General features: G+C 35.5%; 1 protein-coding gene across 4 annotated transcripts in view; it reads left to right on the top strand.

Moving 5' to 3' along the window:
* The window catches only part of LOC149562540 (uncharacterized), a 52557-nt gene extending 30359 nt beyond the window's left edge, over positions 1-22198 (top strand). The window contains exons 4-6 of one of the 4 annotated variants that reach the window (XM_089826018.1): positions 21033-21183; positions 21587-21695; positions 21869-22198. The gene's annotated coding sequence lies outside the window, so the exon portion shown is untranslated. Of the gene's footprint in view, positions 1-21032 lie in introns of all 4 variants that reach the window. The other 3 variants (XM_089826016.1, XM_089826017.1, XM_089826019.1) reach the window with 3 other exon arrangements.
* Positions 22199-23227: the final 1029 nt, after the last annotated feature.

Here is a 23227-nt window from a genome sequence, read left to right as displayed (position 1 = left end):
AAAAATGCCCCCCTGGCAGCCATTCAAAGTTTCAGGCACCCAACTCCAATTTTGCACATTAAAATGCAAAAATTTTGAAAAATTTAAAAACTTTATAGTATAAACTATAAGTTTTACATTTATAACTTTGAAATTCTTTTATGAACGACCATTTTACTTAAAAGAATAAAATATTAAAAAAATAAATTTTATTCCTCCTAAATTAATCGGGCGCTAGACGTGTGCCATGTGGCGTCATACTATTGTTCCGATGATGACACCTGATCACCATGTGTCAACCGCTGATTTACTCATGCCACCACGCCACTGCCAAATGTTCTGCCACATCAGCATTGAGTCATCCTACCTGCAGTCCCACAATTTCTGCCAGATTTCTTGACTTTTTGGGAGGTCGCCATGTCATTACCGGCGAGATCCTCCTGTTTTCTGGCCGGCAACCACCAAAATCCGGCCATTTTTTCCGGCGAGGCGAGTCAAAAGTTTAACCTCATTCCCACGAGCCACGGCGGGCCCCTCCAAGCTACTGTGGCTCCCAAAACCATGTGTCTCAAAGACATCTTCTTTAAGTGTGTGTTTCTTTATTTAAACACATTGAGCATCTGACATATATAATGAATGTGGGATGATTGTGTTATTCATTATCTTCCTCTGCTCTTATATCTCATGATTTGAGAGTCCTCGCAAAGTGGGGCATCTCCTCCGATGCCATCTACAAAATGAAAAGGCTCGATCAATCTGACGTCCAAAAGCTTCTCCCGTGGTAAAGTTCTTTTCCCTTTTCTCCTTTCCATATTGCGAAATGTCTCTGCAACTTACCAAATTGCCTTACTGCAGATAAGATGCCAAATCATATATAATGATCGCTACTGCAGATTTGCCAAAAATGGCTTCATTCAAATCTTAAATTTTGTGAACAACGGGACTGTCACTTGTTTCCCATTGCTCTCTTATATCTTCTGCCAACTCCTGACTCTTAGCAACAACAGGATGCTCACTAATTCCCTTGACCCACTTGTACACTGGGTGTCCACGTGCCTTCTCTTTAAATTCTTCCCATTTCTTCCTTGCATGCCGACAATCTTCCTTACCAACGTTGTCTGGCTCTTGCTATGGAGTTCCATTCTTACTAGTATTTGGCTAGGGGGAAAGATTCGGCTTGTATTTCCAATTTGATGAAACAATATAAATCTCTTTGACGTAATGCGAAAGATCCAAGATTCATTTCCTTAGGATGCAGGCCATTGCATGTATTTAAATCCTCCACATTTGCCTCATGGTTCTAATCTCTGGATCTAGAAGTCTCAAGCTTAAAGAATGGGGTCGAGGATTCTAGTGCTCGAGGAAATAGATTACTTCCTTCTATTTCATTGCCCACTCTTTTTTTATATTTGAAAACCATATACCAGTCGGCCAATGCCACTGTTGCGGTATGTGTTGCCCAGTTTTGAAATATCTCCCCCTTCACCACGTGCGCTCTCCATTTGAGGCAAATTCATACTCTTTAAAATCTATAATATGCAAGTGACAATATGAGAAAATATAGCTGGAAATCCATGGCAGCATTAGATATGTAAGTCACAGGGATATAAGATGTTAAATGGGGCCTTTGTTTCATCGGGTGTTTGAGCATATTCAATTTATGCAAAAGTTCCAAATGTAGAGACAAGCCTCCATCTCTTGTGCCTTCTCTCTCTGGTCTCATAGGCATACATGTACCAAAGAAAGTGCGTCTCTTGGATGTTCTTTAGCTCAACTTGGTATATATTGAGGCCTAAACAATTATTTCGTATGGAATCAATGTAAGATATAGATTTCTCTATTAGGCAACATGGGTTGAGTTTATTTGCATTTCTAAGATAGACTTTATATTTTTCTTTTTCTCTCAAAACTCCTTCAAGCCATCCTCATAATGAAAACTTATAATCAAAGGCAATGACAGCGGCTGTGAGACCATTGTGAGAGAGTGCCATATATGTATTTATGTGCTCACCATGGACCTAAACATCTGTCCTGAACTAATTATTTTCCAATTGAAAAGATTTATGAATCATAACCTCTTCAATGCATACCATGATTTAGTAATCTGATAGCCATTCAGTCGAGCCCCAAAAGTAGGTTCGGCTAAAAAAATTTCGTTTCCAAACAACTGAACTATCAAATTGATCCATTAGTCATCTGATATAGATCCAAATCAAAATCCATCACCGAACTGCCAATTAAAACTCATTTATCACTTTCTTGCAACTTATCGACTTTGTGCCAGGAGGTCCTCTGACTAGCTTTAAAAACTGACCAAAACACCTGACTAGGCTCTGAAATCCGACACACTGATTCTTTGTTCCGCATACTCTTACCTTGTTGAATCTCATCTCATGACGAACTCTTAGTCAAAAGATATTGACTGTCAAAGTTGCCCTATCAGAATTGCCTACAAGAAAACATGTCAGAAAACAATAAATTGTGTTTTGTTTTGGCTTCGAAAACTAGGCAAACTAACACTTGGGAAAATGAAAACTGGGGCATTGGTTCATTGTCATGAGGACAACATAAATCTGGGATTACGACTCATGACGAATAACTGGGCAAATTTGGTGAACGGTCAAAGTAGGCTACTCAGAATTTGTAGACTAGAAACACTGGCAGAAAAGCGGTTTTTGCGAACGGAATGAACCTGGGAAAGTGTGTAGACGGATTCATCAAGATTTGAAAATTGGCACACTTAAAGTATTTTCAGAGAACACAGTGGTACAATCGATTCGATCTCACCTATTACATATTTGGAGTTATGACATCACGAACAGGGGTATTGACCAATCTGCACTTTATGACACCAGTAGAACTTTACAAATTGCATTTGGAATCGTGTTTGAAAACTGATCAAACGGATTTGTCATAAGCTCAAAATTGAAAAATAGCAAGCTTTTGACCTTTAAAATGCAATAGAAAAGGAATTTTCTCATTTCGGTCAACTGGGTCAAAGTTATAACAAGTCAACAGGGCCTCCCAGAATTCTGAACAATGTGCATCAGCATGACAACAATAAATGACCAACTTTGAGGGATTTGAAACCTAGTCAAAACATATTGAAATGACTCGAAATCTGAAACATAGGCTCTTTGGTATGGACACTAAACACTCCTAAAGCGGCGAATCATGAATTGTTACTGGTTCAAGATATTCAGTTGCAAACAAGGCTTTCTATCGCTGTTTGACATGGGCAAAAATGTAGATTTGGACATTGCTCAAAACGGGACTTCACAGAATGGCTCAGAATGACAATTTATCATCACAGAACACATAGACGTGCTGAATACAAGGTGTTTGAAACATTAAACACCTATTAGGCCTCAAAAGGACAGCCGGGTACACTTGCATCAAAAAGTGCTTATAGGGCTTGATTTTTCAATGGTACTCAAAATCAGGCCTTCAATTTTGAGTCCCAACATAAGGGATTTTATGTGAAGGTTCTGATGTTGATGGATTGAAATGTGATGCATTAGCAATTGTGAATCGAGAAAAATGAGTTGCATCACTACATGCAACATGTAATTATGTGATCAATACACAACACTGTTTATGTTATAACCACTTGTTACAATTTTCAATGGTACTAATGCAATTGTTGCAAAATCAAGTAGTGCTTTGGATGCGGGTAGTGCTTTGAGCTACAAAGAACATCAAATATTTGTGGTGAACAAGGCTATTAATCCCAACTTTCATAATATTGGACTGCTCAGTTTTGTAATCATATAAAGGAATATACATTTTTATGTTGACATATATAATATTATTTGTTGAATCGATTGGCTTCAACAACAATTTTGCAGAAACAAGGAGGAAAAATTTCAAATTGAATGGAATTTCTAGGTGGAATAATTATTGTATGCATGATGGCGAAGATTATACTACAAAGAGATGAATATTTTATTTTGAGTATTGATCATGTATCTGTGTTATATAGTGTAGAGCATTGATCTCTATTTGATTTTATGAATTATTTGATTGCAGGACACAATAAGATGATTATGTAGACTGCATGAGAATGTTGGTTACTGCTTTAATTGATGATACATATTTGCATATGAGATTCAAAGGGAGCTTGTGATTCAGAGGGAGATGCATGGTTAGTGTCAGAGGAAGTTGTTCTTGGTTGAGAGGGAATCTTTGAAGTATCCCTTGCCTTTTTTACTCATGCTTTTAATGTTTGTGGTATAGTGGAATTTGAGACTTTTGTTGGAAACAATTCTCAGCTGTGATTTTCCTTGTTGATTATTAGTTGATAAGTAGGAGATAATTTCCACAGCAAGTCAAATTGTGAAATTGCCATCAGGATTTAATTGTGTGATTTTGAGTCAAATTCATTGACCCATGTTTCATGAGTAGTGATTTTGAATCCATCTCTCATGAGAATAAATGGAACAATTAGCACTTATTGGCTCTAGGTGATGCTCATAGGGGTGAAACACTGGCCCAGTACTACTCTAGCCTGAGCGCACTTAACTACAAAGTTTCCTCCATGGTTAAACCCAAAGCTTGCATTTCATCCATGGTTAAACCCAAAGCTTCCATTTGCAAGCTTTGGGTTTGACCATGGAGGGAACTCTGTAGATAAGCGCGCTCAGGCTGGAGTAGTACTGGGATGGGTGACCTCCCGGGAAGTCCCGGTGTGCAAGCTTTGGGTTTAACCATTGAGGAAAATCCTTAGTTAAGTGCGCTCAGGTTGGAGTAGTACTAGGCCGGTGCTTCACCCCTGTGAGCATCTCCTAGATCTAATGAGTGCTGAGTTTTCCATTTATTCTCATGAGAGATGGATTAATGTTGAATCATTACTCATGAAACATGGGTCAATGAGTTTGACTCAAAATCACATAATTAAATCCTGATAGCAATATCATGATTATTAGTTCTTATTTATGTGAAATTATTAAAATTATAAGGACAACCTACCAACTCTTTCACTTATGAGAAAAATTATAGTGAGCATCATGTAGAGAGAGTCCATGATTGTTTCATGTTGAGAGAATCCGTGATAAAGTGCTAGCTGTAAATCTCATAGGTTTGTCATGTTGAGAGATTCCATGCCAACATCATGTGACCGAATTCATGATGAAAGCTGATTGTGATTCTTGCAGGCTTGTCATGTTGTGAGATTCCATGACAACATCATTTTGAGAAAGTCCATGATGAAAGCTGATTGTGATTCTTGTAGGCTTGTCACATTGACAGATTCCATGACAACATCATGTTGAGCAAGTCCGTGATGAAAGCTGATTGTGATTCTTGCAGGCTTGTCATGTTGAGAGATTCCATGACAGCATCACGTTAAGCAAGTCTGTGATGAAAGCTGATTGTGATTCTTGCAGGTTTGTCATGTTGAGAGATTCCATGACCACATCACACTGAGCGAGTTCCTGATGAAAATTGATTGTGATTCTTGCAGTTTTTTTATGTTGACTGGTTCCATGAATTATGTTTTGGATCTATGTGGTCAGAATTTGTCATTGACATTTTTGGTTGTAGCCTTGTGTGACTGTTTAGCTAAAGATCTCTCTCCCACTAAGAGAGATTGTTGGAGATTGTAGCTGTGATAGAGATCTTTATCTCTAGAAATATGGATGTTATTATCATTATGGTCAACTTAGCTAAAAACGACATTTTTTTTGATTGGTAAAAGGCCAAGGCCATATAATATTTTATTAACATAGAGCTGAAAGGACATTTATGATAAATTGTAATTTTAAATGTAAAGACATGTGTCATTCGACATGTGTTGAGGCATGGAAATTTGAAGGGTTGTATATTTTTGAAAATGAAGAGTCATGGGAAATTTCAAGAGACACCTTCGGTTGTAATGCGAAGAGTCTCTCTTCTTGTTATATATATTGTATCAAGTGAAGTACATTGTACACACTTGAATTTTTATGATCAATAAAGTGATATGTTGTTGTGTGGCTGAGTTTTTTCCTTCAATTTTAGAAGGGTTTTCCCTAGGTAATTTTGTCTCTTTTATCTATTTAGACTATTTGTTACTGCTGTTTATTACTTATTTCTGGGCATATTTCTAACATTTAATCGGTCCAATAAGGTTATTTAGGACCAAAGTAATAAGAATTTGAATCGGTAAGGCCGAATCAAATTGTGAATCGGCCACAAATCGGCAAATTAAAAAAACCCTTGAAATTTAGTAACTTATTTCATAAACCCTTTATCACTGATTCACAAAAAATTGTTTGGCTTGAATCAAATTGCCGAATTGCGTAAATCACTGTGATTCTTGTTACTATGTTTAGTACTATTTGGGTTCATTTTAATCCATTTTGGAAGGTTTGGTACCAACTTGTTGAAAGTTTTAAAAATTGCTCAAAATTTGTCAATTTCGCATAAATAGTTGTCAAGGAAAAACTATTAAAGTTGTCATATTTGTTGTAATGGTTAATAACATGGTTGGTTGGCTGGTTGGGCAATTAGAAAGGTTGTTGATGCACACGTATGTGATCCCAATTAGAATTGAGGGGATGGAGAATTTTTAAATGAACTTTAGGTGAGTGAAGCTTTGAATTTGGAGAGATTTCCCATGTAACAGGCTGAAATTTATGATTTGTATGACTTGTATGTATTAGATGCAGCCATGAAAATGATTGGAGAAGGCAGATATGTGAATTATCTTTCATTATCAATTGTTCTCATCAAGTCCATTGAGATTTGTATAAGTTATGGCATTTCTGATACTTGCTGTCCTGAATGACTGGTTTTTCCTGTGAACAGTTCAAAAGAAACACATGGTACTGGCTTGTATGGTATGGTACAGACCTGAAACCAATGGCTAAAGAAGAAGACATGAGTTGAGTTTAATTTTCTTTTGTTTGATCAAATTTCATTAATTTTTGGGTGAGTTATGCCATTTTTGGTGAGAGCAGGTATTTGATAAGTCTAGGGTTTCCAGCAAGCATTAGGAAAACAATATCATTGTGTTGCACTGTCCAAAATGGCTCAAACTTTGTGAGAGTCTTCTTTAGATTGTTGCCCAGAGTTCACTCAAAAGGAATTTTCATTTTTTGTTCATTTATGCAAGATATGGAGGGTTCTTGTGTCTTTTCACAATAAAATTATAATTACTGTCACTACCCTTGGTAAAATGAAGATTTAACATAATAACGCATTGTTGAGGTGTTTGATGTAATGATGATTTGTATCCCATCAAGATGCATAGTAATAGGCCATGATCATGCCGATATTGTATGTCCTTGGTGAAATTTCAATAACATATGTCAAATAGGCCAAAGAAGCATGTATCTAAGGGGCGTAATTGAAATTAGTCTTGAATGTCTTTAAGTAGAACTAGTATGTTCAATTGACCTTTGTCCTCTACATCAATATTCTAGTATTATACATTCATAGTTGATTTTAGGGAGTTGTTGGCGTCTTGAAAGTCACTAATGTTGGACATCTTTTCTGATTGAAGGAACTTTAGTTGCTAATGTGTTTGGAGTTGTCTTGGTATGGCTAGAGACATAGTACTATTGTTAAAGAAGATGGGCAATGCTATTAAATACTCAAATGTCCTTTTGGTGTTGGCGCTAAGATTTGCAGTGGAAATTGTTTTACCAAACCAAGGACCGGGCTGGAGGAAAATGGTTATGGACAATATTTGTTGGTATCTTACTGGTGAAACTTGGGGACACACACCTGACCCAAAACCCAATAGTATCTGCTGCGGGGATGTCCCTAGGACGTATCCAAGTACGCCCGCAGCAACCCAACCGTTGCCATACCCACTGCCGCATTGCTTTGGTGCTTGGGGACTCTTAGACGCCCCTTTGACTCCCAAGGGATTCCAAGGGGACTCCTAGGTGCCACTCATGATTTTATCATGCTACTCATTGTAATCATCTATATGATATTTGAATTTTTGATAGAACTACTATAATGTAATAACCCCAATCGGTTATAACTTCAACAAACACCAACTTCTTTTATAATTCAGTTGTTTGACATTTCGTCAAACACTTTCCAAGCAATTTTTGATACCACTATAGTAACCCCAACTGGTTATAACTTCGACAAGCACCAAATTCTTCAACTTATTCAAAAATAAACTTCGCATACACAATTTCAGAATAATGATACACAATTAAATGAACAAATCTTCTTTATTCTTTGCATAAATAGTACTGATTAAACACCCCTACAATGAGATGTAAAATGCAACAGTGAACTTGGCAAAGTATCAAACTGCTCCACCAATTGCAGCCTAAGATGTAATGCTACAGAAGTCCCAAAATGACGCCCAATAGCAGAAGATCAAGTGTTCATTGGATACAGATTTAACAGAGCATAGAAGCAAACCAAAGTCGCTCCATATAGCAGGGCACTGAGGCGTCCAACAGGGCTTATATATGTAGATCGAACCACACTGAAAGCTTACCCAAAAGTGCAGCAATTTGACATTTTGTAGTAGGGATTTGATTGCCAAACATAGGACAGAAATCACGCCAATCAGAAAGGATATTAGGCGTTTGTAATTGCAGATATCATTCATGCTGATCCAAGGATGATGGATGCCAAAATTCAGTGAGACTAAACTCCAAATGCAAATAAGAATTATCACAAACTTCCAACGCAGTAGTTGTCTTTCAAGCTACAACATGATTAGAAATAGAGGACTCCCAAATTAATTCACAAGACTCAAATTCCAAAACTACTATACTGCAGGAGTAGGTTGGAAAATGATTAGCTCCAACAATTAATCATCTCCTTAGCCACAGTAAAACAGTAGGAGAAATGGCCAATTGTATACCTCAACACAATTGCCAATGCAAACTCAGAATAAAATCTCAAATTTGAATCTACAATACTTCAGCTGTAGATCCAATGGAACAAGTCAAAATTCAGACCCTTAGTCATGTCCCCTCTATAGTTTGACTAGTAGAGTTATGAGAGTTGGCCTATTAGTGGAGTCTCGTAGGCTGGTAGTGGTGGAAAGAGACTCATACTGGATACTCAGTGACCAGAGTTGGTTCTACAGTTAGTTTGAGAGCTAGTTGGGGTAGTTCTTTAATTTTAGGTATTCTCCTAGGAGGTTGTGGTAGTGATCAGATTTGAGGCTCCTCAGGACCAGTATACGGTTTCAATTTCAGGGTGACAGGGTATATTCCTTAGTTTCTAGGAGCATCCCTAGTTTTTAGGGATGGGACTGCCAGTTGGCCCACACTGGCTGACATCAGTCACTGGCAGGTGATTGATTATTTGGTTGTTTTGGCTTTCCAGTTGAATAAAAGGAAATAGTTTTAATATTTTCTAAGTTTGCGTTTAAATAAATGAAAATAAAGTTATTTATATAGCTAATTGGAGTAATAAGGGGATTTTGACTTCATCTGGTCAGGTAGGCGTATTTGTTAGCTCGTTTGAAAGGTCTTGTATTATTATAACTTATTTTCATCATCTGGAGACCTTCGAGCACCTAGAGTTACGTTATTTGAGGAAAGGGGTGTTTTTCTTATACATAAAGGCCTTTTAATTGAGAAGATGCCATTTTATAATAAAGGGAAAGACATATTCTTCCTTTAGGGTTCGATTGGCTTTGAGAGGGAGATAAAAGGAGATATTGCCTCATTCTTTCATTATCTTTTTCATCTTCATTCTTGGTATTTGTGATTTTGCTTTGAGGGGCGATTCTAGAGGATTGGGATACAATCCCTAGAGCTTGGTTATTGGGATGCAAACCCCAATAGATGGTTTCAACAACATTCTACAGTATTGTTTCAGCAATTGACAAAGATTGTTAAGTTCAACATTTGGGGGTGCTTGTGTATTGCACGTTGAGGGTCTTGTTTGACATGTTGGGATCTTCTTGCTGCCTTGGCATAACTATAGCAGCTGTACGATTGTCTTTCAGCTGACATGATTTATTGGTCGGCTCACGTCAACCATCTCTACCCTTTTGGTGCGTGGCTAGTCCTTTCTTGCAGTTGGTGTCTTCATTCCTTGTTTTTAAACACCTTTGCTAGCATATTGATTACATATCTTGCTTGGTACGATCTGTAGCTATTCAGGTTGATTGATTATTATATTGTTTGTTGTTGTTGTTAATTATTGTTTTACTTATATCTGGAAAATACTAAAAAGAAGAAACAATCTTTCTACAACTTCTGTCTAATTCTCTAGGACCACAAGGAAAGCACAGGAAAATCTATTATATTAATTAAAATTTACAAATGTTCAGTGAAAGGATCCTTTTGGGATCTTTCACCCTATACTTCAACAAGGGCACAAAAATCAGAACTCAAAAAAAGCCACAAAGGCATGAAAAGAAAATATTATATCCAAGCATGCTTTTCTCAGCAAATGGACTTGTATTTATAACCTCCAGATGCCCTTTTTGTTGCCAAAATGTAACTTCACTCAAGAAGCTTCACCACACAACATTATTAGAAGCTTCCATTAGATTCTTTCACTTGACTTGGTTTAACTAATTAATAAACGGATCTTTCCAATGATAACTCAATGGTCAACTTAAGTGAAATTATAACTTTAAAATAAGCCATTTAATAATTTAATAATAATTTGGCCACTAAACATATAATAACTCCCAAAATACTCATCATTTAAATATGTCGTTTGAAATAGGAGTCATATGTATTATTTTTCCATGTGACCAAATGCACTTTCCAAAAATAGAAAGGGTCCATCTCAATCAGTAACCCACTTACCACAAATAGTAAGTATGCAAAACTAAGCCCAAACAAAGTCCAATTTGAGTCAAACAAAGACTAACCTATAGCTTACTAAATTGTGGAGAAGACAAGACCCTCCCAAGCCAAGTCACTGCCTCAGAATGCCCTCTGTCCACAATAATTAGCCTACGAAGGTCACAATAATAGGCTAATTCTGAAACTTTGATGCTGGCAAAAATGGGGACATTACAGGTTATTACAGTGGTATCAGAGCTTGCTTGGAAAGTGTTTGACAAAATGTCAAACAATTGAATTATAAGAATTTGGTGTTTGTCGAAGTTATAACTGGTTGGGGTTATTATAGTGGTATTAGAGCGGTTTTTTGCCAACCTGTAGGAATTGGGCTCAGTTTGATTAGTGTTTTATTTTAGAGATTTAGTTTTCAGCGCTATGGATGGTGACAGGAGGTTTGGTATTCATTATACCCGCAGAGGGCGTACTTCTCCACCAAGAGATGAAGATTTTGAGATACAGAGCAGTGTGAAACAGTTGGATGTGCTAGTGAATGAGATGAATCAAAATCACAATTGGATGAGCATGATATCGCTTTTTCGAAGAGTGAAATGTGATGATACAGTTGCGGCTACAAATGTGAGGTATATTTCTTATGAGACACCACATGAGTTGGGCACAGTTGAGGTGGAATGTGATGAGAAAATTCACGTTTGGTTGAGTTAGATGTAGTTGTTGGCATGAGTTCCTAGGATAATGTATTTGATGGTGATGCAGCGATTGTGGGAGTAGGACCATGCGATGATTTTGTCATATCAGTAGCTACTATTGTACCAGTTGAGCCATCTGTTGAGGAGTTTAACAGTATGCAAGTGGTTGTAGATGTGTGCCCTAATGATAGTACACATATTATTGATGATGAGGTGAGTGGTGTTGAGGCAGAGTTGTGTTATAGTTTAGATCAACACAATGGTGAGGTTCACTTTGTGGACAATCCTATATTTGACATGGATGAAACATTGTCTATGACAATTTGTTCTTTGAGGTTGATTTTGATCACTCACCTGAGTGGAGTTGGACTCAGGGTTCACCATCTGTAGATTTAGTTCAGTTTCCTATTGCGGTAGTTGGTGATGTTCTTGCGATAACATATTTTGACGTTGCTATACCTATTGTTGAGATAATTGGCATTAGTTCATATGGTTCTCTTGTAGGTATGTCTTTTTCAGGGATTGTTGGTGATGATCAGGATTCCAGTCCAATATATATTATGTGGGTGGATACAGGGAAGAAGAGGATGCATAGATCTTCTATGGACATTCTGACTTCTACATCGTCAGCACAAGTTTTGGGTGCTATGTTGCAAGACACGTAGTTGGTCCTGATGATGTTGGTTTGTAGTTGGTTCAGTGTTGACAGGGATGTTACACACTTCTTCATTTGGAATCCATGTGGAGGTTGGAGTTCATTGTGTTGACGAATTTCTTGAGGACAAGAAATCTTGGGGAGGGAGGACTATAATGCCCCCAATTTTGCTAGCATCAGAGTTTTAGGGATTAGCCTATTATTGTGACCCTCGTAGGCTAATTAATAGAGGGCCTTCTGAAGCAGTGGCTTGGCTTGGGAGGGTCTTGTCTTCTCGACAATTCAGTAAGCTGCAGGTTGGTTTTCGTTTGGCTCAGATTGGAATTTGTTTGAGCTTAGTTTTGTGTACTTATTGTTTGTGGTAAGTGAGTTGTTGATTGAGATGGACCCTTTCTATTTTCGGAAAGTGCATTTGGTCTCATGGAGAAATAATAGGTATGACTCCTATTTCAAATGACATATTTAAATGATGAGTATTTTGGGAGTTATTATATGTTTAGTGGCCAAATTATTATTAAATTATTAAATGGCTTATTATAAAGTTATAATTTATCTTTATAATTTCACTTAAGTTGAGTGTTGAGTTATCATTGGAAAGATCCATTTATTAATTAGTTAAGCCAAGTGAAAGAATCTAATGGAAGCTTCTAATAAATGTTGTGTAGTGAAGCTTCTTGAGTGAAGTTACATTTTGGCAACAAAAAGGGCATCTAGAGGTTGTAAATACAAGCCCATTTGTTGAGAAAAATATGCTTGGATAGTTTATTTGTTTTTTATGCCTTGTTCCTTTTTCTGAGTTCTGATTTTTGTGCCCTTGCTGATGTATAAGGGTCTGAATTTTGAGTTGTTCCATTGGATCTATAGATGAAGTATTGTAGTGTTCTGAGATTGCATTGGCAATTGTGCTGAGGTATACAATTGGCCATTTCTCCTATTGTTTTACTGTGGCTAAGGAGAAGATTAATTGTTGGAGCCTATTATTTTCCAACCTACTGCTAAGGTATAGTATTTTTGGAATTTGAGTCCTGTGAATTAATTTGGGAGTCTTCCATTTCTGCTCTTGCTATAGCTTGAAAGACAACCACTGTGCTAGAAGTTTGTGATAATTCTTATTTGCATTTGGGAGTTTGATATCATTGAATTTTGGCATCCATCATCCTTGGATCAGCGTGAATGATATCTGCAATTACAAACGCCTAATATCCTTTTTGATTGGTGCAATTTTTGTCCTATGTTTGGCAATCAAATCCCTGCTATAAAATCTCAAATTGTTGCACATTTGGGTAAGCTTTCAGTGTGGTTCGATCTGCATGTATAAGCCCTGTTGGACGCTTTAGTGCTCTGTTATATGGAGTGACTTTGGTTTGTTTCTATGGTCTATTAATTCTGCATCCAATGAACACTTGATCTTCTGATATTGAGCGTCATTTTGAGACTTCTGTAGCATTACATCTTAGGCTGCGATTGGTGAAGTTTGATACTTTGCCAGGTTCACCATTACATTTTACATCTCATTGTATGTGTTAAATTTAATAACTTGATAATCACCAGGTCTGAAAGTGTAGATTACACGCATTCTTCTTAGTCCTAAGTATCCACGAATGGCCTTTTCTATGTGTTCCCTCCTCTCCCATCTAGGCGGCGACTTTACAAAATAATTGTGATATTAAATTAGTAAGCTAATACAATGTGTTAGTCACTAGTTAATACTAGATTAGTTTGTATATCGCCGGCTTTAGGAAGAGACATACAAACCGATTAAGGGAAGGGACATGGTCTTTAAGGGTCATGTCTCCTAGTCTAAATACTTGGATAGTGATGCAGATTTGAAGGACACACAAAACATATTCAGTCTGCTCCTCCAAGCATCATTATTTAGTAATCGATAGTGCAGAGATATTCTCTAATATCAGATCAAAATTGACTATTCCTTCTTGTATCGGAATCAAAGAGATTAAGTGTTCTTCAAACATTTCACTCTAAGGCTATTTCCTTAAGAAAATTATCATACTGTTCTACTTGCAGATATATATAATTCTCAGTTCAGAATTATAAGTATAAACTTCATCAATATTCAGAACTTAGAAGACCATTATCAGCATTCAAGGAAGCAAATAGTAGTCTGATTTAAAGAAGTTGCAGAATCTTTACATGGTATTAGAGCTCTGGTAGTCGAACCTAGGCTCTGCGAAATTCAATTATCAGACTCTATATGTATCTAGCAACTATCTTCTATCTTCAATGGCATACACAATCAGACCCGAGGATACATTTGATGGGAAAGAGCATTCAAACAACCTCTAGTTGAACCTCACAAATCTATTTGGAGCAGAGGAAATAGAAAAGCTATTCAAATTATCTTGGATGGAGTAAAAAATGATATTGTACCTATGCTTACAAAACATCAAATTACCTTTGATATGATGAATGCATTATGAAATGCATATGAAGTAAACAATGCAACTAGGGTTCTTGCACTAAAAAGGCAACTGAGTCACATTTAGATAAAGAAAGGAGAATCGATAAATTCATACTTCCTAAGAGTTGCTGGCATTAGAGATGAATTATCAAGTATAGGAACCACCATTAGCGACATAGATTAACACTTATGGCTATAGATGGATTGCCAGATTCATGAGAGACATTTGCACAAGGAATAAGTGCCAGAGACAATCTTCCGGACTTTAACAGACTCAAGAACGATTGTCTTCAAGAGGAATCTAGAAAACTAAAGAAAGGAGGGAAATCGAAAGTAGAAGATGAAGAATTTCATGTTCTTAATACAAATTCTTATAAGGGCAAGAAGAAGCATTTCAAGAACAAAAAGGAAAATCAAAAGAATGGAAAACCCAAGAAAGATCTATCTAAAATAAAGTGTTTCAAATGTGAAAAATTTGGACACTACAGATCTAATTGTCCTAAAAATTCCAAACAACAAGCAAACTATACAAATGTTATTAGAGAAGAAGATACTTATGATCATGAGAACCGTGTTTTGTATTCCTCACTATCAAATGAAATTTCAAATAAAGCATGGTAATTGATAGTGGATCTTCTAGACATATAACGGGATATAAAGAAACACTACTCTTTATGAGAGAAGGTTTAACGGTGAAGTTACCATTGGTGATGATTCAGCACACTCCATTGAAGGAATTGGAAATTGTACTTTGAAACTAAAATCAGGAAATACTCTTCTTCTGAAAGGTGTACTCTATGTACCAGGAATTAAAAGAAACCTAATTTCAATTACAATGCTTGAAGATGATGGGCACAATGTTGCATTCATGGATGGCAAAGTATTAACTTGGGCTAAGAACTCCTCCATCAAGAAAGCAAAGTTAATTGGTTAGAGAAAAGGATATTTGTATGAATTGAATACATAATCTAGTCGATCTATTCAAGTCCTAGTTAATGAAGCTACATATATAAATGAAATATGGCACAAAAGATTAGCGTATCTAAATTTCAAAACTTTATCAACTATGGAGAAGATGGTCACTGGATTACCTAAACTAAGTAAAGATCACCCAAGTATTTGCAAAGGGTGTGCTTTGGTTAAGAACACCAGAAGTCCCTTTCATGATAGTACTAGGAAAACAAACAATGTACTAGAATTAATTCATTCAGACTTATGTGGACCTATGCTTGTTCCTTCTTTTGGAGGATTCTAGTATTATATCTTGTTCATAGATGACTTTTTAAAAAAACATGGATTTACTTTTTAAAATGCAAGGAATAGAAGAAATCCTACAAAGGCTTAAAGAATTCAAAACATTAATTGAAAAATTTTCATGGCATAGAATTAAAACCTTTAGAACTGATAACAGAGGAGAATATACCTCAGACTTGTTTAAAAAGTTTTGTAAAGAATCAAGGATTAAGAGGGAGTACACTATTCCTTATAATCAAGAACAAAACGGGGTTGCATAAAGAAAGAATAGGACAATTATAGAAGTTGCTAGAGCTATGATTTTTGACCAAATCGAGAATATTATCTTTGGGCAGAAGCCTCTTGTATTGCTGTATATATTCAAAACAAAAGCCCTCACTCCTATCTTAAAGATAAAACTCGTGAAGAAGTATTTACTAAAGTAAAACCCAATATAAGTCATCTTAGAATTTTTGGGTGTCCTGTATATATCCATGTTCCAAAAGAAAAGAAAACCAAGTTAGAATCCTTTGGGAGGAAAGGTATTTTTGTAGGGTATAGTGAAACATCTAAGGCATATAGGATTTTCATACCTGGACAGGAAAATATTGAACTTAGTAGGGATGTAATCTTTGAAGAAGATCTTGCATTCAAAAGAGCCATAAGTTCTGATGAACCTTCTCCTTTACCTAGTTCTGAAAGAAATAGTGAATCTGGGTCCCAAAGGGAGAACTTAGAAGAAATAGAAGATGAAATTCAAAATATGAATCTTGAAGAAAATTCAAAGAAAAGACCACTTTGGGCCATTAAAATAGTTGAAGCAGCTCAAGACTTTGCTGCACCTTCCAGAACAGTCATAGAAAGCAAAAGACCTAAAAGATTCTCTAGTTATACAGCAAACATGAGTGATTTATCCAAAATAGAACCTACCAATCCTTCTAATGCTATTAAACATATAGCTTGGAAAGAAGCCATGACAAAAGAATACCAATCTACTATGAAAAATGATGTTTGGGAAATTGTTCCAAGACCTAAAGGAAAATCTATTCTTTCTTCCAAGTGGATATTTAAAATAAAACATGCTGCTGACAATATAATTAAGAAGTATAAAGCCAGATTTGTAGCTAGAGGATTTTCTCAGAAAGAAGGGATTGATTATGAAGAAACCTTTGCTCCTATTGCCAGATATACCTCTGTAAGAACGGTCTTAGCAGTTGCCGCATCAAAGGGATGGAAGGTACATCAAATGGACGTAAAAGCAACATTCCTAAATGGAAAGATTTCAAAAGAAGTATATCTTGAGCAACTTGAAGGATTTGAAACTCGTGATGTTAACGCTTTTGTTTGCAAGCTCAAGAAAGCTCTCTCTGGGCTTAAACAGGCTCCCAGGACCTGGTATGAAAGAATTGATAAGTATCTCATTGGCTTAGGATTCTCCAAGAATGAAGTCGATCCCAATTTATATTATAAAAGAGATAAAAATGATATGGTAATTCTGATATTGTATGTTGATGATTTACTAATAACAGGTGATGATCATCTCATAGATCAGTGCAAGAAAGATCTAACTAGAGAATTCGAGATGAAATATTTGGGACTCCTTCATTACTTCCTAGGATTGGAAGTACAGTAGAATTCTAACAGTATCATACTAAATCAAGGGAAGTATACATCAGACATTTTAAAGAGATTTGGAATGTGGAATTGCAAACCTATGTCTTCTCCAATGGAGACTAATCTACATAAAATTAAGGAAGCAACAACAAAATCATCTTCCATAGATTCTACTCTCTACAAGCAGATGATTGGGTCTCTTATGTACTTAGTAAATACAAGACCAGATATTTGCTATGCAATTAATGCCTTAAGCTAGTTTATGTGTGAACCGAAGGAGATTCACCTAGTTGCAATTAAACACATTATGAGATACTTACAAGGCACTCTTAATCTTGGACTCAAATACGAGAAAGTTGTTTTGGACTAACATGGATTCATTGATTCAGATTGGGGTGGAAGTGTTAAAGATAGGAAAAGTACTTCAGGATGCTGTTTTAGTTTAGGATCCGCAATGATATCTTGGATATCTAGAAAACAGTCTTCAGTAGCTCATACCTCCATAGAAGCCAAATACATTGCAGCAACGATGGCCTCTCGAGAAGCTGTCTGGTTGAGGAAGTTACTTGTGGGGTTATTTGGGCAAGCCATGAATCTTAAGATTATTCATTGTGATAATCGGAGTTTCATCAAACTCTCAGTGAATCCAGTTTTCTATGACAGGTCCAAGCATATTGAAATTCCTTACCATTATGTAAGAGATACGGTATACAAGAATTCTGTAAAATTGGAATACGTTTGCACTGCAGATCAGACAACAGACATACTCACCAAACCACTATCTAGAGTGAAGATAGAACATTTCAGGAGGAGACTTGGTATGGTTGAGTTGTAATCCATTTGTAATCTTTTGATTATTAATAAAATAAATTATTTTGTCAGGCAATTGATTGTTATGGGCTCCGTCATTTGTGTTCATTATTTAAAAGAGGTGACGATCTCTGAAATAATGATCACTTGTATAAAAGTCCTTATGAGAGATGACAATCTCTTAGATAATGTACTAAATAGTAGAGTTTTACAGTAAGATCTAGATGAGTTTCAGATCGTATTGTGATGTTGACATTGCTATGTTCATGGGTCACAAGTTGGATAAGGAAGAATCTTAGTATTCTCCAGGTTTATCTTGTATTCTGGTAGATCTTAAACTCAGAATCTTGTTGTGATATAGAAATACCAGTTTTTATTACAACTGAGATAAATGAAGAGATTAAATTAGTCTTCAAGTTATCCTGTAACTTATCACTAGTAGCAGTGATTTGTCATATCACAGATTTAGTGATATGACATTGTATTATGTGTTCTAATGATTTCACATACTAAGAAGATTTAGACAGATATAGAGTATTGATTCTTGCTTATTCATCTGTATAGATGTCGCTAGATATGATCTCTCTTTGTGTGATTATCAAGTTAAGAGGGAGTGTTAAATTTAATAACCTGATAATCACCAGGTCTGAAAGTGCAGACCGCACATATTCTTCTCAGTCCTAAGTATCCACGAATAGCCTTTTGTATGTGTTCCCTCCTCTTCCATTTAGGCGGCAACTTTACAGAATAATTGTGATATTAAATAAGTAAAACTAACACAATGCGTTAGTCATTAATTAATACTAGATTAGTTTGTATATCGCCGGCTTTATGAAGAGACATACAAACCGATTAAGGGAAGGGACATGGTCTTTTAGGGTCATGTCTCGTAGTCAGATACTTAGAGGGATAGTGATGCAGATTTGAAGGACACACAAAACATATTCAGTCTGCTGCTCCAAGCATCATTATTCAGTAATCGATAGTGCAGAGATATTCTCTAATATCAGATCAAAATTGACTATTCCTTCTTGTATCGGAGTCAAAGAAATTAAGTGTTTTTGAAACATTTCACTCTAAGGCTATTTCCTCAAGAAAATTATCATACTGTTCTACTTGCAGATAAGTATAATTCTCAGATCAGAATTATAAGTATAAACTTCATCAATATTCAGAACTTAGAAGACCATTATCAGCATTCAAGGAAGCAAATAGAAGTCTGATTTAAAAAAGTTGCAGAATCTTTACAGTATGTGTGTTTAATCAGTACTATTTATGCAATGAATAAACAGGATCTAGTCATTTAATTGTGTATGCAAAGTTTATTTTTGAATAAGTTGAAGAATTTGGTGTTTGTTGAAGTTATAACCAGTTGGGGTTATTACAGTGGTATTAGAACTTGCTTGGAAAGTGTTTGACGAAATGTCAAACAACTGAATTATAATTTTTTTTTCTGGTTGTCGAAGTTATAACTGGTTGGGGTTATTACATATAAATGAAAATCCTATTTGCTGATAATTTGAATTTCTATTAGAATATTGATTTTTGAATGTTACTATTGTATTGGGAATATTACTATGTACTATGTTACTATGTTGAATGTTCAAGGTTTTGATTCGTGTTGCAATTTTTCTATGTTCAAGTATTTCAAGAATCAATTTGGTATGTTAAACTGAGACATCAATTTATAAATAGCATATTAAATTCTGTATGTATAGTATGCAGCCCCCATTGCTGCCCCACCACCCAACCTCCTCACTCCCTGCCGCCCCCCAAATTGAGGCCCTTTTTTCCTGTCCTGGAAACTTGCCCCGGCATCCCCCCGTTCCAACCTTCCCTTGTGCCGGTGTTACACTGTATCTTGTTGGCTATTATTCAGAACAGCTCACTGTGATTTTTTTGTTGGTTTTTTAAGACTGAAATAGAAGTGTAAATGTTTGATATATATTGACTCCAAGCTTATAATTGTTAATCACTATGTTCAAACTCCAAACATCTCTTGCTTACATTTTGCAATCAGAGATTTCTTTTACAGACATGCACATGAATTGTTTGGAAAACTTCCTATCCATTAAGCATTTTGTGAAGTGCTAAGTTAGGCATGTTTTGTTCACCACATAATAACATGTTTTTATCTCTTGTTCTCTATTTGATACTTTGACAATGATCTCTTTGTTAAAATTGAAGATAGATAGATCATTATAATTGTTTTCATCATTTTGGGCTGTTTTCATTCTTTAGTTAACGACTATAAAAACAAATTCAATCAAACATTTGAAATGAATGATTTGCCTGTCCACCATAGCCTAGGAATGACTATATTCTGCGATCCTCAATCTATTGTGGTATCTCAAGCACAGCACACACAAGATATACTATAAAAATTAATCCAATTTATTGTGAACTTTTTGATTATTCTCACTGAAGTTGGAGTTACATTTGACTCCAAAACACCATGTGAAAAGATCAATCCTATTTTCTATGGACACTTACTAGGAAGTTTGATTAATTTAGTAAAATATACATTGGGTTTGTGTTTCTGCTGCATATCGTTTGACTTTAGCTTCTTCTATTTTAGGTGATATAGTTTGCTGTTTGGATGCACATCCGGATCTTTGCATTTAGGAATTTTAATTTTTAAATTGTAATATTTTAGAAACCATCTTTAGGACAGTGTGATTTTTTCTCAGATTTTTCAGCAGTGAAATCATTCAAATCTTGCTTCTTAGCCTAAATTATGCAAACATTTCTTATTTTAATATATTATTATATAGGCTTTTGCCTTCTGTTTAAATTTTTTTTATGTATGAAAGGTACACTTATCATGATCTATTTTAGTCTTGCACAAAAAATCCTAATTCATAAGGTGGTGATGATATTGACTAAGTTGGCAATTATGTTGACAGGGACTCTAGTTTGGATTTGCTTCAGATTTGGTTTAAGTGCTATCACATGGAGTAGTAAGAAAAATCAACTATGGCTCTCTCATTTACATAGGCTGAAGATAGAAATACAAGAGAGCAGCAAATAAGTCAATGTGAATTAAAAGATTATTGGGTAAGTTTTGTACAGGTAGTGTTAAGAGTATCACTTTATTAGGTGATAGCCAAAGTTGTATTGCTCTTGTTAACAATCTTTGTTCAGCATCAAAGAACAAAGCACATTCAAGTCTATGTGCACTCCATTTGAGAAAAAGTTTCAATGGTGAAGTTACTTTTCAATTCTTAATACTGATGATTGGTTATATTTTGGAAAAAAAAACCTTCCATGTCATGTGAATTCTCTAAATTTAGAACAATGTGAGGCCTCAATGTTAACTTTGAGGGGAAGTATGTGTAACAATGGTATTTTATTATTCTTGCACAAAAATGCTAATTTATAAGGTTATTGTGATACTAATTAAGTTGTTGGTTATGTTAATAGGGGATTTTTGTTTGGTATGTCTTCAAATTTGGTGCAGGCGCTATCACAGGGAGTAGTAAGGAACAGTCAATTATGGTTGTTTCACTTATAGAAGCTGAACATACCAGGGCAATTGAAGCAGCAAAAGAGCCAGAATGACTTAAAAGGTTATTGGATAACTCTTGTGTGGCTACTGCTAAGAGTATCCTATATTATATTTTAGGCAAATTGTATTGCTCCTGCCAGGATTCTTGTCCAACATGAAAGAGCAAAGCACATTGAATTCCATGCACTTCATTCAACAAAAGTTTCAATGATGAAATTACTAAATTTGGTGCAGGTGCCATCATACGGAGTAGTAAGAAACAATCAACTATGGCTGGTTTATTTATAGAGGCTGACTACAGATGGGTGATAGAAACAGCAAAGGAGCCAGTATGATTTAAAAGGTTAACAGTACCCTTTATTATGTGATGGACAAAATTTCATTGCTTTTGCCAAGAATCTTGTTCAACATGAAAGAACAGAGCACATTGAATTCCACGTGCATTTTGTTTGAGAAAAATGTTTCAATGGTGAAGTTACTCTTCAGTTCTTTCAAACTGATTTGTAGATATTACTTTTCTTTAAAAAACTTCTATGCCTTTTAAATTCTCTAAATTTAGAACAATTTTAGGCCTTCAAAGAGTTTTATTGATGGGGCAAAGTGTGTGTGATGATGATATCTACCAATAGGAAACTTTGGTGCCTAAGACCAAGCATTGGATAAGATCTAAGGGTACATGTAAAGCATAGAAGCATTATTGTAATGACCCCTCTAGGATCCCCTTAGGATTTGGGACTGATTTTCTTTTAAACTCAAGTGTAAGAGAGTTCTCCTCATCAAGACTCTACTTTACTGCAAAAACTCTTGTAAACTCACCTTGATCATAGTTGATATTCCTTATTACAAAAGCAATAACCTATGATTTGTCATTGATAATCATTAGGATATGTATTCAACACTATTGTATTACGTTATACACTGCTCAGGTATTTATGAGAGGTAATAGATATCTTTGATATTTTTTTGTTGAAATGATAAAGATGGGGTATCTTCTTGTATTAGAATCACCTTGTAAGTCTGAGCTTGGGGTGGTCCATATTGGAAATATGCATTCCCTTCTATGAATAATCCATAATATATCTTTCTTACCACAATAGTTTACGGAACTATAATAGATCATCTTGATATAGATATATTTTCATCTGCTCTCTGACGACCAAAGTTTTCAAAATTTAATCTCTATATCTTCTTATAAATTCCTTTCCCTCAATTCTGTTTTAATTCACTCTTGTATAGTCCTCTTTAATACTATATCTCTTAGATTTTATATAAAAGTTTATTCTTTCGAATTATATATAGAAGGTTATTCATGACTATTAAGTTCCAGATTTATTATTTAAACTAATTCATAATACCCATTCTATACCGATTATTCAATTTGATTAGTACCAGTTATATTTTATCATCTATCCTTCTTACGATTGAGACTTTGTGAATTCTCTCTTTTACCATGTGCTTGGGAAGTCACGGGGAGGAGACATGTCTCATACCTCTTACTTTCTGATCGTAACATTTCATTAGACTTGCATAAATTAATTGTGTCCTTTTAATCTGTTATGTTGTATCATTCTTTAATAATTCCAATTACCATAT

Source organism: Cupressus sempervirens, chromosome 4, assembly GCF_028749045.1.
Source record: "Cupressus sempervirens isolate cs-2001-9-10 chromosome 4, ASM2874904v1, whole genome shotgun sequence".
In the NCBI taxonomy this organism is placed as follows: domain Eukaryota; kingdom Viridiplantae; phylum Streptophyta; class Pinopsida; order Cupressales; family Cupressaceae; genus Cupressus; species Cupressus sempervirens.
The sequence above is the reverse complement of the archived record's forward strand: the minus strand, read 5'-3'. Positions and strand labels throughout refer to the sequence as shown.